This window comes from Amia ocellicauda, chromosome 1 (assembly GCF_036373705.1).
Source record: "Amia ocellicauda isolate fAmiCal2 chromosome 1, fAmiCal2.hap1, whole genome shotgun sequence".
In the NCBI taxonomy this organism is placed as follows: Eukaryota; Metazoa; Chordata; class Actinopteri; order Amiiformes; family Amiidae; genus Amia; species Amia ocellicauda.
Genome location: NC_089850.1, coordinates 49,914,941 through 49,928,129, shown reverse-complemented (window position 1 = coordinate 49,928,129; position 13,189 = coordinate 49,914,941).

The window sequence follows — 13,189 nt, the reverse complement described above, 5'->3', positions numbered from 1 at the left end:
TTAGTTGACTGCACTAAAGTCATCAAAAGTTTTTCAAATTGTTTAACATATTGCCCCGTTTTTTTAGCTCATGGCAGTGAAAATCAAATGGGAAGTACACAACAGAGAAAGATTAATTACACACCTACCCAGAGGAACACAACAGAGACAAATTTCACATAAAAAAAGAAAAAAGCAGTAGCCTTGTAACATAACCTTCCAACTGTCTCTGACAGATTCTTAAAAAATGTTCAGAGAATATGAAACTCCTTTCTTCAATGGGGCTCTTCTGTCCCTCTGGCACCATGGCAAACTTCCCCCTAAAAAGACCCCATCACCCCCCTTGGACACTGCCACGTGGGCTGCAGCCATGTAACTGCTGGACGGTCGTAAATTAATGACGCACAGCCTGACCTCTGGATGTACATGCTAAACAGAACAAAACGCAGAGATGTAAACTCCTTCTTCACAACTGTCATTACAATATGCCCACAGCCATTATAAACGCGGCGGTTCCATTTATAATCTGCTCCCCAGAGAACTAACAGCACTATAGAAATCACATCAACCTGCCGCGGCAAGAAAGATAACAGTGCATCATAAGACGGGATGAATCAACTCCAAGGTTAATAAGAAGGTCAATCGCAGTTAGTGGCGGTATTCTTGTTGGTCTGCTGTGTATTAAAGGGACTCGAGGTTCGCTCTGGGATCTTATTAGCTTGGCTCTTTGTGCCATTTGAAAATGAGCAGATGGATTTGACTCATTTCTGTCCCTTGTAATTTACACTGCCTCACCTCCAGTCAAAAGGGCAATTGTTTTCAAAATCCTCAAACCTACTTAAGACTCGGTTAAATGTTCATTTCATATATTTTTATTATTATTTAATTTTTTAAACATGTTGTTGGAGTTTTAATCATTTGAAAAAATAAATATCCGGCCCTGAGGAATAGGAAAGCTGGGTGTGTTTTCCTGCACCATTTGTCATCATCTAGGCTATTCATTTTCTTTTTGTATTTGATTTTCTTTTTGGAATACATATTTTCTTTAGAAATCACAGCATGCTCATCCTTCCTCATACACTCCTGGGAAGAGAAAAATATGAAGGTGGTCTGAAGCAGTTTCTCAGAAGCTAATATTTCACAAGACATTGCGTCCATCTTAAAATCGCTGTATCTACATTGGAAGCAATTAATAAGGACAACAAACAGGAAACGACAATCTGCTCAGAAGCAAAACTAGAATAATTCTACACACATCAGTCAAGATACAAATATGTTATGTGGTACAGATGTCTGTCCTGAAGTTATATCATAGTTTGTTTGAGGGCATAGTTTCCTTTGCTTTGTCATGCGGTACACTTAAAATCCATCAATCCATAAATCCATAGAAAGATCGAGGGCATTTACTTTTAACTAAACCGCCCTGCGACTGGCTGCACCTGACCTACAAGGCTGAAAATTAAACCACTACAAAGTTACATTTCTTGACCAGAAAGATGCCTGACACCTCTTTAATCTTACAGAGGTGGGACACGGTTACTCTCCGTCCACAGCACAAAATTAGTGGGTCTCTGAAATCAAGCCTCTACAGTACAGAGGTTGCCCCCTGGAAAGTCTTAAATATGGTGCTGATAAAATTACAGCAGTGTAGATCAGCTCTGACTGCTGCATCTGTACACATCACTGATTCAGTAAAATGCATTTTAGGAAGTGAGCAACGCGCTTGTGGATTTGTCTGCTAATCCGCATGTTGTAAACATCACTCTGAAAGGCATAACCACCACCACTGATAGTTGTGTAACCATGCCTGGTCACACTGTACTTCAGCCCAATTAGTTGTGTCAGGGTAAATTACCTTTCTGCGTTCTCTGCTACGCTGGGATAAATGCAGAGATAAGTGAGTATTGTAGAAGAGTTTTGTAAGAACAAGGCAGGGTAATTATCACTTCTCCCAAACTTAACAGTACCTCACCCTGTCAAAACAAGATTAGAGATGCAGCTAAACCCAGGGCAAGGTGCTGTTAAAGAATGTAAACAGATTTACAAAGCACAGTCTCTTCTTCTAAAGGACAGAGAGCAGAGCCGAAACAATATTTTCTGTGAAAAAGATTGACGTGGGATATTTAACAGGTGCTGATTAATCCGGAGATTGGGATAATGGGTCCTTGGAGGTTTCTGCTGTTTGTCAGAATGTAGGAAAGGTCATAGATGAGAGGAGGTCACCCAGGCCCTCTCGTTCATTCAATAGTTAGTAGCTAATCAATTCTGGGAATTTCATACGGCTGTTTTTGGAAGGAAGCCACCGCTCTCTCTTTGTCTGTGACTGTGTTTTACAAAATGACCCAAAGTGGCTTGGAAAAAGCTCTCAGTGAATAAGGACTAACCAAATTTCCAGTGATTAAAAGGTTTTTTTCCCTCCCTTCCTGTTGGCTCAAAGTGTTTTGTATTTCCTCTGATCCATACATCTCTATCCTCAGCAGTAAGCGTGCACATCAATTATTAGCACATTAGAAACATAAAAGCAGTGTTTTTGGAAGTCTGCCATTCTCTTTCATTAATAATATAAAAATGTCACACCAGATAAATGACCTAAATGTATGTATATTTAAAAAAAAAACACTTAGAAGAATTGGCTTGGTTTCAAAGTAATATTAACGGCCTCTTTCATTAACTTTACTTATGAAGCACATCCCAAATTTAAGTTCTTATTCTTATTTTATTAATTTCCTTACAATTACATCCCATATTTTGCAGCCCAGTTACAAATATTCCTTATGGTATACAGTGTTAATAGAATATACCCGCCATAACCACCACGAGGACAGAAAAAATAAGATTCTCAATATAAGGTACAATATTCAACAAACTTTCTGATTGTATGAATACTCTACACTCACCTAAAGGATTATTAGGAACACCTGTTCAATTTCTCATTAATGCAATTATCTAACCAACCAATCACATGGCAGTTGCTTCAATGCATTTAGGGGTGTGGTCCTGGTCAAGACAATCTCCTGAACTCCAAACTGAATGTCTGAATGGGAAAGAAAGGTGATTTAAGCAATTTTGAGCGTGGCATGGTTGTTGGTGCCAGACGGGCCGGTCTGAGTATTTCACAATCTGCTCAGTTACTGGGATTTTCACGCACAACCATTTCTAGGGTTTACAAAGAATGGTGTGAAAAGGGAAAAACATCCAGTATGCGGCAGTCCTGTGGGCGAAAATGCCTTGTTGATGCTAGAGGTCAGAGGAGAATGGGCCGACTGATTCAAGCTGATAGAAGAGCAACTTTGACTGAAATAACCACTCGTTACAACCAAGGTATGCAGCAAAGCATTTGTGAAGCCACAACACGTACAACCTTGAGGCGGATGGGCTACAACAGCAGAAGACCCCACCGGGTACCACTCATCTCCACTACAAATAGGAAAAAGAGGCTACAATTTGCACAAGCTCACCAAAATTGGACAGTTGAAGACTGGAAAAATGTTGCCTGGTCTGATGAGTCTCGATTTCTGTTGAGACATTCAGATGGTAGAGTCAGAATTTGGCGTAAACAGAATGAGAACATGGATCCATCATGCCTTGTTACCACTGTGCAGGCTGCTGGTGGTGGTGTAATGGTGTGGGGGATGTTTTCTTGGCACACTTTAGGCCCCTTAGTGCCAATTGGGCATCGTTTAAATGCCACGGCCTACCTGAGCATTGTTTCTGACCATGTCCATCCCTTTATGACCACCATGTACCCATCCTCTGATGGCTACTTCCAGCAGGATAATGCACCATGTCACAAAGGTCCAATCATTTCAAATTGGTTTCTTGAACATGACAATGAGTTCACTGTACTAAACTGGCCCCCACAGTCACCAGATCTCAACCCAATAGAGCATCTTTGGGATGTGGTGGAACGGGAGCTTCGTGCCCTGGATGTGCATCCCACAAATCTCCATCAACTGCAAGATGCTATCCTATCAATATGGGCCAACATTTCTAAAGAATGCTTTCAGCACCTTGTTGAATCAATGCCACGTAGAATTAAGGCAGTTCTGAAGGCGAAAGGGGGTCAAACACAGTATTAGTATGGTGTTCCTAATAATCCTTTAGGTGAGTGTATGTACACAGTTTCTACAATATTTATCAATAGATATTTCCTCAAAGATTCTGGAGGATTTTGCTGAAGCAGCGACTCTAAATCTTAACATCTCTGCTAAATTTATTTCTAAAACAAATAACAGCATCATGCTAAAATAAACCTCCAAAGCACAACACATCTTCAGTAACAGACTCTCCAGGTAGAAACTGCTCTAAAGAAAACAACAACAAAACATGAAACAACAAAAGTGACAACTATTAGTCTGGTTATATCTGGCATTTCACTGCAGCTGAATTAAAACAAAAAAGATCACAGATGTAATACTTTCAATACCAAACTAAAAATAAGATAGAGGTGTGAAATAATGCATTAAATCAATAGAAGGTGTCACATATTGAACATTTAAAACTTTTGCAGAGCCCTTTCTTCTTCTGGGGGGAAAAGGCAGCAGAGTGTCATATCGATGTTCTGCTTAAGAGTCTCATTGATTTTCTAACAAACACCCAGGGAATCAAAACACCTCACCTGACACTGGCGTGTCAATCACTGCACATTGCCCATGGGATTCATTTTGTAAGACACGGAAAATGAAATTTCTCTTGCAAAAAAAAAAAGAGAGAGAGAAAAGGTTATTAGATGGTATAAACCTGCATTTCATTCAGCCACGCGCTTACATCCTCAGTCATGCTGTAGTTTAATGCCATTTAAAACTGTAAGGCAAAGGGAGCAACAGCGATTGTCTGGGAAAGAGTGAGAAACAAAGCCTGGATACAGACTCAATCAAATCTTTTCTTCTTTCTTTCTTTTAAACATAAGACTTTGCTGATCTATTTCAGTCAAATAGCTTATCTTAGTCTTGGCCACTCTGCATTATTCAACAGCTCAGTGTGGTTTTATAATATACCGTAGTCACAGGAAGAGCAGATTAAATGCTGATCTCTACTTTTAGAGCTCTTCTGCGTGTGCTTGTAGGCACATTTAGTGGCTTCTATACGGATATGTCGAGAGTCAATTCTTAAACATAAACCTGCCGTGAGGAACACAGCTGAGAAGCATGCGCTGCTTGCATAGTGCGCACAGACTGATGACTATAATAATATGAATACTACTACTACTGATAATAATAAAACAAACAAATGAACTGGTCACAAACTAGATGGCTCAGTTATAATACAGAGGGAGGAGTGAAGACGTCAAGATCTCTCCACAGTGTATTCAGAGTATAAAGCTTTGCCTTAATGCTGGTCCTGCCACCCTGTATTGATCTTACACCCCCAATGCCCACTGTGATGTTCATTTGACAGAAAATACATGCAGAATCTTAATTAACTTCGTGGCTGATCAGTGCAGAAGCTCATGTCAAAAACTGCATTGCAATGCCTTATACAAATATAGTCTTAATATAAAAATAGTAGGTATAATAATAAATACATTGACTTGATATTTTTACATCTAATAACCTCCTAATGCTTTGACTGGATATTATATTAAGAAGAACTTTTATCTTCTTCAAGAAGGTTGCATTTGATGCTATTTGTGGCTTTTCCCAAGAGAATGAGAATTAAATCACAATTTAGATTTCATGTGTCTCTAATACATAAGCAAATACCATCAAGAGAGAAAAAAACCCGTACATAACAGCATAAAAATTGATTATTATAACAAGGCATAACTATGCACTAATTAATCACAGTGATTTTGACACCAAAAAAAAAAAAAAAGAAAGCGCTATTCATTAGCAAAGCTTTCCCTCACGAGCACCAGCCACTGCAGATTAACGACGACGGCACACCTGCTAGAAAAGCTAGGAAACGTAAGAAAGATGATCTTGTGTTTTCCCATCAAACCCCATGATCAACAATAAACTGCACAGCTTACCACAATGACATTCAACCTTAAAGTCAACAGCGAAACATTTCTTCAGACCCTGCTGCCACTACTACTACTACCACTACCACCACCACCACCACCACCACTACTGCTAATAATAATAATAATAATAATTAGACTCCAGTGTTTCACATTTTGGTGCTTCCTACCATATTTGGTACTGGTCTTAAAACAACAATAAAACATTCTTCACATCCATGGAATTACCATTTATCTTTTCATTAGGACTGTAATTCAGTGTGCTAATTAAATGTTTACAGATGTTCACTTTGGAAATTAAACACCATCAGCCAACTGCATGTTAATCAACCCTCTGTGGTAAATTATATATATATATATATATATATATACACTCACCTAAAGGATTATTAGGAACACCTGTTCAATTTCTCATTAATGCAATTATCTAACCAACCAATCACATGGCAGTTGCTTCAATGCATTTAGGGGTGTGGTCCTGGTCAAGACAATCTCCTGAACTCCAAACTGAATGTCTGAATGGGAAAGAAAGGTGATTTAAGCAATTTTGAGCGTGGCATGGTTGTTGGTGCCAGACGGGCTGGTCTGAGTATTTCACAATCTGATCAGTTACTGGGATTTTCACGCACAACCATTTCTAGGGTTTACAAAGAATGGTGTGAAAAGGGAAAAACATCCAGTATGCGGCAGTCCTGTGGGCGAAAATGCCTTGTTGATGCTAGAGGTCAGAGGAGAATGGGCCGACTGATTCAAGCTGATAGAAGAGCAACTTTGACTGAAATAACCACTCGTTACAACCGAGGTATGCAGCAAAGCATTTGTGAAGCCACAACACGTACAACCTTGAGGCGGATGAGCAGAAGACCCCACCGGGTACCACTCATCTCCACTACAAATAGGAAAAAGAGGCTACAATTTGCACAAGCTCACCAAAATTGGACAGTTGAAGACTGGAAAAATGTTGCCTGGTCTGATGAGTCTCGATTTCTGTTGAGACATTCAGATGGTAGAGTCAGAATTTGGCGTAAACAGAATGAGAACATGGATCCATCATGCCTTGTTACCACTGTGCAGGCTGGTGGTGGTGGTGTAGTGGTGTGGGGGATGTTTTCTTGGCACACTTTAGGCCCCTTAGTGCCAATTGGGCATCGTTTAAATGCCACGGCCTACCTGAGCATTGTTTCTGACCATGTCCATCCCTTTATGACCACCATGTACCCATCCTCTGATGGCTACTTCCAGCAGGATAATGCACCATGTCACAAAGGTCGAATCATTTCAAATTGGTTTCTTGAACATGACAATGAGTTCACTGTACTAAACTGGCCCCCACAGTCACCAGATCTCAACCCAATAGAGCATCTTTGGGATGTGGTGGAACGGGAGCTTCGTGCCCTGGATGTGCATCCCACAAATCTCCATCAACTGCAAGATGCTATCCTATCAATATGGGCCAACATTTCTAAAGAATGCTTTCAGCACCTTGTTGAATCAATGCCACGTAGAATTAAGGCAGTTCTGAAGGCGAAAGGGGGTCAAACACAGTATTAGTATGGTGTTCCTAATAATCCTTTAGGTGAGTGTATATATATATATATATATATATATATATATATACACTCACCTAAAGGATTATTAGGAACACCTGTTCAATTTCTCATTAATGCAATTATCTAACCAACCAATCACATGGCAGTTGCTTCAATGCATTTAGGGGTGTGGTCCTGGTCAAGACAATCTCCTGAACTCCAAACTGAATGTCTGAATGGGAAAGAAATTTGATTTAAGCAATTTTGAGCGTGGCATGGTTGTTGGTGCCAGACGGGCCGGTCTGAGTATTTCACAATCTGCTCAGTTACTGGGATTTTCACGCACAACCATTTCTAGGGTTTACAAAGAATGGTGTGAAAAGGGAAAAACATCCAGTATGCGTCAGTCCTGTGGGCGAAAACGCCTTGTTGATGCTAGAGGTCAGAGGAGAATGGGCCGACTGATTCAAGCTGATAGAAGAGCAACTTTGACTGAAATAACCACTCGTTACAACAAAGGTATGCAGCAAAGCATTTGTGAAGCCACAACACGTACAACCTTGAGGCGGATGGGCTACAACAGCAGAAGACCCCACCGGGTACCACTCATCTCCATTACAAATAGGAAAAAGAGGCTACAATTTGCACAAGCTCACCAAAATTGGACAGTTGAAGACTGGAAAAATGTTGCCTGGTCTGATGAGTCTCGATTTCTGTTGAGACATTCAGATGGTAGAGTCAGAATTTGGCGTCAACAGAATGAGAACATGGATCCATCATGCCTTGTTACCACTGTGCAGGCTGGTGGTGGTGGTGTAATGGTGTGGGGGATGTTTTCTTGGCACACTTTAGGCCCCTTAGTGCCAATTGGGCATCGTTTAAATGCCACGGCCTACCTGAGCATTGTTTCTGACCATGTCCATCCCTTTATGACCACCATGTACCCATCCTCTGATGGCTACTTCCAGCAGGATAATGCACCATGTCACAAAGGTCCAATCATTTCAAATTGGTTTCTTGAACATGACAATGAGTTCACTGTACTAAACTGGCCCCCACAGTCACCAGATCTCAACCCAATAGAGCATCTTTGGGATGTGGTGGAACGGGAGCTTCGTGCCCTGGATGTGCATCCCACAAATCTCCATCAACTGCAAGATGCTATCCTATCAATATGGGCCAACATTTCTAAAGAATGCTTTCAGCACCTTGTTGAATCAATGCCACGTAGAATTAAGGCAGTTCTGAAGGCGAAAGGGGGTCAAACACAGTATTAGTATGGTGTTCCTAATAATCCTTTAGGTGAGTGTATGTGTATATGTAAGACACATACATAAATAAACCACTTTAATCATTGTGATTTGCAGCAGTCTCAGGGTTGTGAAGAAGACAGATTATCACAATGCTTAAACTGTACCCACCTCATACGTGTGTGTGGGGGCTCACAGTGTAGTGCAAGAGGACTGGACCCTACAGGGTTTATAGGGGTTGGTCAATCAAATACATCATCAGCCTAATTAAGTAATTAGCAACAAGGGGGGGGGGGTTATACCTTTGCCCCAAAAAATGTAGCTTTTAAACGCTGCACGGTGTTTCAACTGAACATTCGTGTCAACATTTCAAGGGAAGAGCTGTATCTTCCTATATTGCCTTGACCTTTAAAGCACAGATTACACAAATGGTCTCATCATGACCTTACCTCACAATATGATCCAGCCCTGAGGACTCCCTGACAACCTCTGGAAGCTGGGGGAATGGGGGGTGCACAGGGGGCTGCTGCTGGAAACTGTCTGAGCATCTGTAAAAATGTGACAATGCACAACGCTCTTCAGAAGACACATCTGCAACAGGACAGGAGATAGAGACAGGATGCAATAAGAGGATGGAGAAAAAATAGGAACACAGGAACAACTGCATTAACATGCCTGCCCCGCCACTCCAGTGCAGTTGCAGGAATTATGTGCTAATGTATCAATATGTGTCTGTGTTTCTGTGTGTATGTATAATATGTCCATATTCATGTATAATTAATGCATGTATAAATGTATGTATGTATGTTTATATTTATGTGTGTGTAGGTCTGCATGCATGGGTGTATGTATTTATAGTCAAATTAAACAATCAATTTTACATGTACCCCTGCAGTCTCAAGAAAGGGCCTCATTACATTTTCCTTAGCAAGTATTTGTTACAGTAATCCTGTACTTTGATGTTGTCATTAGTCTCTTCATTGCTCTTCTCCCTTCCAGCTACATGTGTAGACAGCCACAATTATTTCACTACAATATCTGTATATATTAATATGATAATTCACTTACACTTCAAAGGCTTCCACAGTTATGGGTACCAGTAAATAGTATTTTTGTTTTGCAAATAACTTAAAAAATTATTATAATTTATTTAATTTTGCTGGTACTTCCATGGGGATTAATGGACTACAGAGCACTAATTATTTCTACATTTGCTTATTGTATTCAAGGTCAGTAATTATTTCCTTGAAATTCTGCATTTTTTGTTTTGTTTAGCTTTTGCGTTTGTCTTGCTTCTGATAATGCGATGTTCTGTACAGCCTAACTGAACAACCGAAATAAGTGGCTACAGACAAGGGAAGAGTTTGCACACTTTCTCGATGCCATTTAGTGTCCAGATGCTAAAGCAGAAAACAAAAGCAGGGTGATGTGATAAAACTACACTGATTCACACAACCAGAAAAGAAGAAATGAAACATGTGGTAGACTCCTTTCAATGGAACAAAGAAACAAACCATCCACAAACAGCTGCACTCTGCTCACTTGGCTGGAAAACCCCAATGGCCAGCAGTGTAAAGCTACCAAGTCACACTCAGTTGTAGATTCATAAATACTTGTCAGCAGAAGGTTTAAATTCTGCAGAAGTACTGAAGATATTTGTTCCTCGGGCCACAAAGTGCAACCCGCTGACCTTGAAGAATAACTGTGGTTATAAGTTATGACAAAACCTGAAAATTGCCTTGATGTGAGATTGTAAATGCACTACAAAAGCTCAGCAAAGTCTGCATGTCGCTTAATTCATCATAATAAGAGTCTGCCTGTAACAGACACATTTAGCTCTGCGGTAGCCCGTCAGACAGTCTGAAATGAGGAAGATAATGTGACACATTTATAAGATAACATCAAGGGAACATGAGCTTTAGCAATCCAAGTTATTTTGGACTCCTTTGGATGCACAAAGGCATGAAGGCTGAAGACCCAACCATGGAGGGAGTACAAGGGAAAAAACATTGAATTTCCATATTAGAAATCATTCTGTTAACACTGAATAATACACTAATGGCGTATTGTGGGGAAAAAGCCTTACCTTTGTTTGGTATAAACATCACTACAAGATAAAATATTCATTATTTGTGAGTTTACAATCTTAACATGTTGCAGAAATATAATTACAGATGTGTTAAATGTGAGGCTCTGCATGAACTACCTCAATATCGCTGCTCATTAAGCAGCTGTCTAGAATAACACTGAGTGCGGTTCTGTAGTGCTACTCCTACATAATGCTATTAACAAATTTAAACTTGTGAGCAATTGATAAACAGCAATTAAATTCCACCGAATGCTTTACAATTCAGTGAAGTTTGCCGAGTGTAAAACCTATTTCAGATTTATACATGAGATGTGTGGTGGAGTACAAGTGAAAAAAGGTGGAAACTAATTATTGGCTTAATTTAAACAGTTAATTGACTTGGAAGGTTTATGTTCTAATTAGATGGAGGGAAAAAAATGCAGATTATTTGAATCATAGAAACTAAAACTTTTTCTGTACTGGATCAAAAAAAAAAAAAGCTAATAGAAATTAGTTTGCTAATATTGCATATTCTAGTGAATTCCATCATTTTAGACATTCCAGAGCTACAGACATCAGTGTTAACAATCTGCATCTTAAATCAGTCAGTTTGAGAAGAAAACAAGTAAATGACTTCCTGCTAGGATGAGTGAGCTGTCAATTAATATAGAGGCATCAGTGCATTTAGGCCTGGCAATAGTAGGCATAGCTTTACACAAAGGTTGTCAGGTATCTAGAACAGCTTACCCATCTGCAGAAAGAGATTCTTGGGGTCCTTCAAGAAATAGCAGGTCAATAAGCTTCTAAGCACCCATAAAGCATAATGGTGCCCAAATGTTGTAATGCGTATCGTATGTCTGCAGCATGTATACTGTACGTAGGTGTTGTTTTTCAGTTTCTACATTTAGATTCACGTTTACCTGTTAAAAAGTCTCCTTTAGTTTGACAGTTAGACAGACTGGACACAGAAAGCGATATCAGGTGAAGACGAAAACACTTTGTTATCTGCTAATGAAGGGCAGTATTGAGTGTGAACCCTGAGGGAACCATTGGGATCAGTCTGACTTCCACAGACTTCCACTGTAGATATTGGAAAAGTGAATCCCTGACACTCAAATCGAAGATCTGAGCAGCAGGTCAGAATGTAAATATTGTCTGTCTGTGAGAGTGCGGGGAAGGGGGGTCTGTGTTGTGTGCATGTGTAGAGTTGTATTGCATTCAGTGCTGAAGTGTAAATTTATATGGACACAAGAGTCAGAGGCAACAATATTAAAATGTAACTGAAATACAACTGAGAAAAGAGGAATTTGTGTACACTATGGCTACATATTGAGTTTTAACATTAGAACAGTTTCTTAAATTGCAAGTAATCATTATTTATAACCTCAAATATATGAAGAGGGTTTTAATACCTTATCATGCATGTTACTGCCCTGATGATCTGTGAAAGGGAGACCGGACTAGCTGACTTTTTTTAAGGTATTCACACTTTGTTTTGATTTTTCTCCACAAATCTTTCCTGTTTCCCTTACTGTGAGGGCATGTGTGTGTGTGTTTTTTTTGCTAACTTGTTGGAGTGATCCTTGGAATAACCCAACCCAGTCACTTGGCTTAATGGCATCACTACTGGCTTGTCACTCACCCAAGGAGATCGGTCTCCAGACATCAATACACTTGTCAAGGTGGCATTCAGCGTTCACATACTCCGAAGCAAAGCAAACATGACTTCATGAATTCTGAGTCATTTTCAAACGCTGAACAAAATGCAACAGAGGATGTGCTGTATTGTCACTTCACTGCAAATATTTCTCATCAAAATACCAAAATCTAACATCCCCCAAGTGCTTTCTTGGCACACAATCTCAGCAGCATTGCAGTGTTGATTTTTGTCAGTCTGCCAGCCTGTTGCTGGTTATACCTTTTCCCCCCCATTTTCAAACTCCTGTCAAGCTCCAACCATAACATTTCAATGAGGGATAAGGTCAGGGAAGGGTGATTTCAGAGCATCGATTTAATGGACTGCTTCGCTTTCTGCCCGATTTAAGTGATTTACATGCAGGTTTCCCAACCTTCATAATGTGTGGCTTTCAGTGACAAACCACAGCTTGTCCTGACATGAAAGCGTTTCCAATTCTGATATTGAATAAAGTTTTAATTTTAGGGCAAGTCCCCTCCTGGTGTAATACAGTGGGGTAAAGCGAAATCTCTCTCTCCTATCTCCTCTGCAATCCAATAGCACAGTACATCAGTATGATGATTAACAATATTAGTGACATTTGGGTTACAGTTTTACTTGCACAACACATCAGCACAAGCATTTCCATCTACTGAAAAATAATGTTGTTAAGGACAGTTAGAAAAACATGCTGAAAAGCCTCTTAATCAGCCATGTTAGAACTGC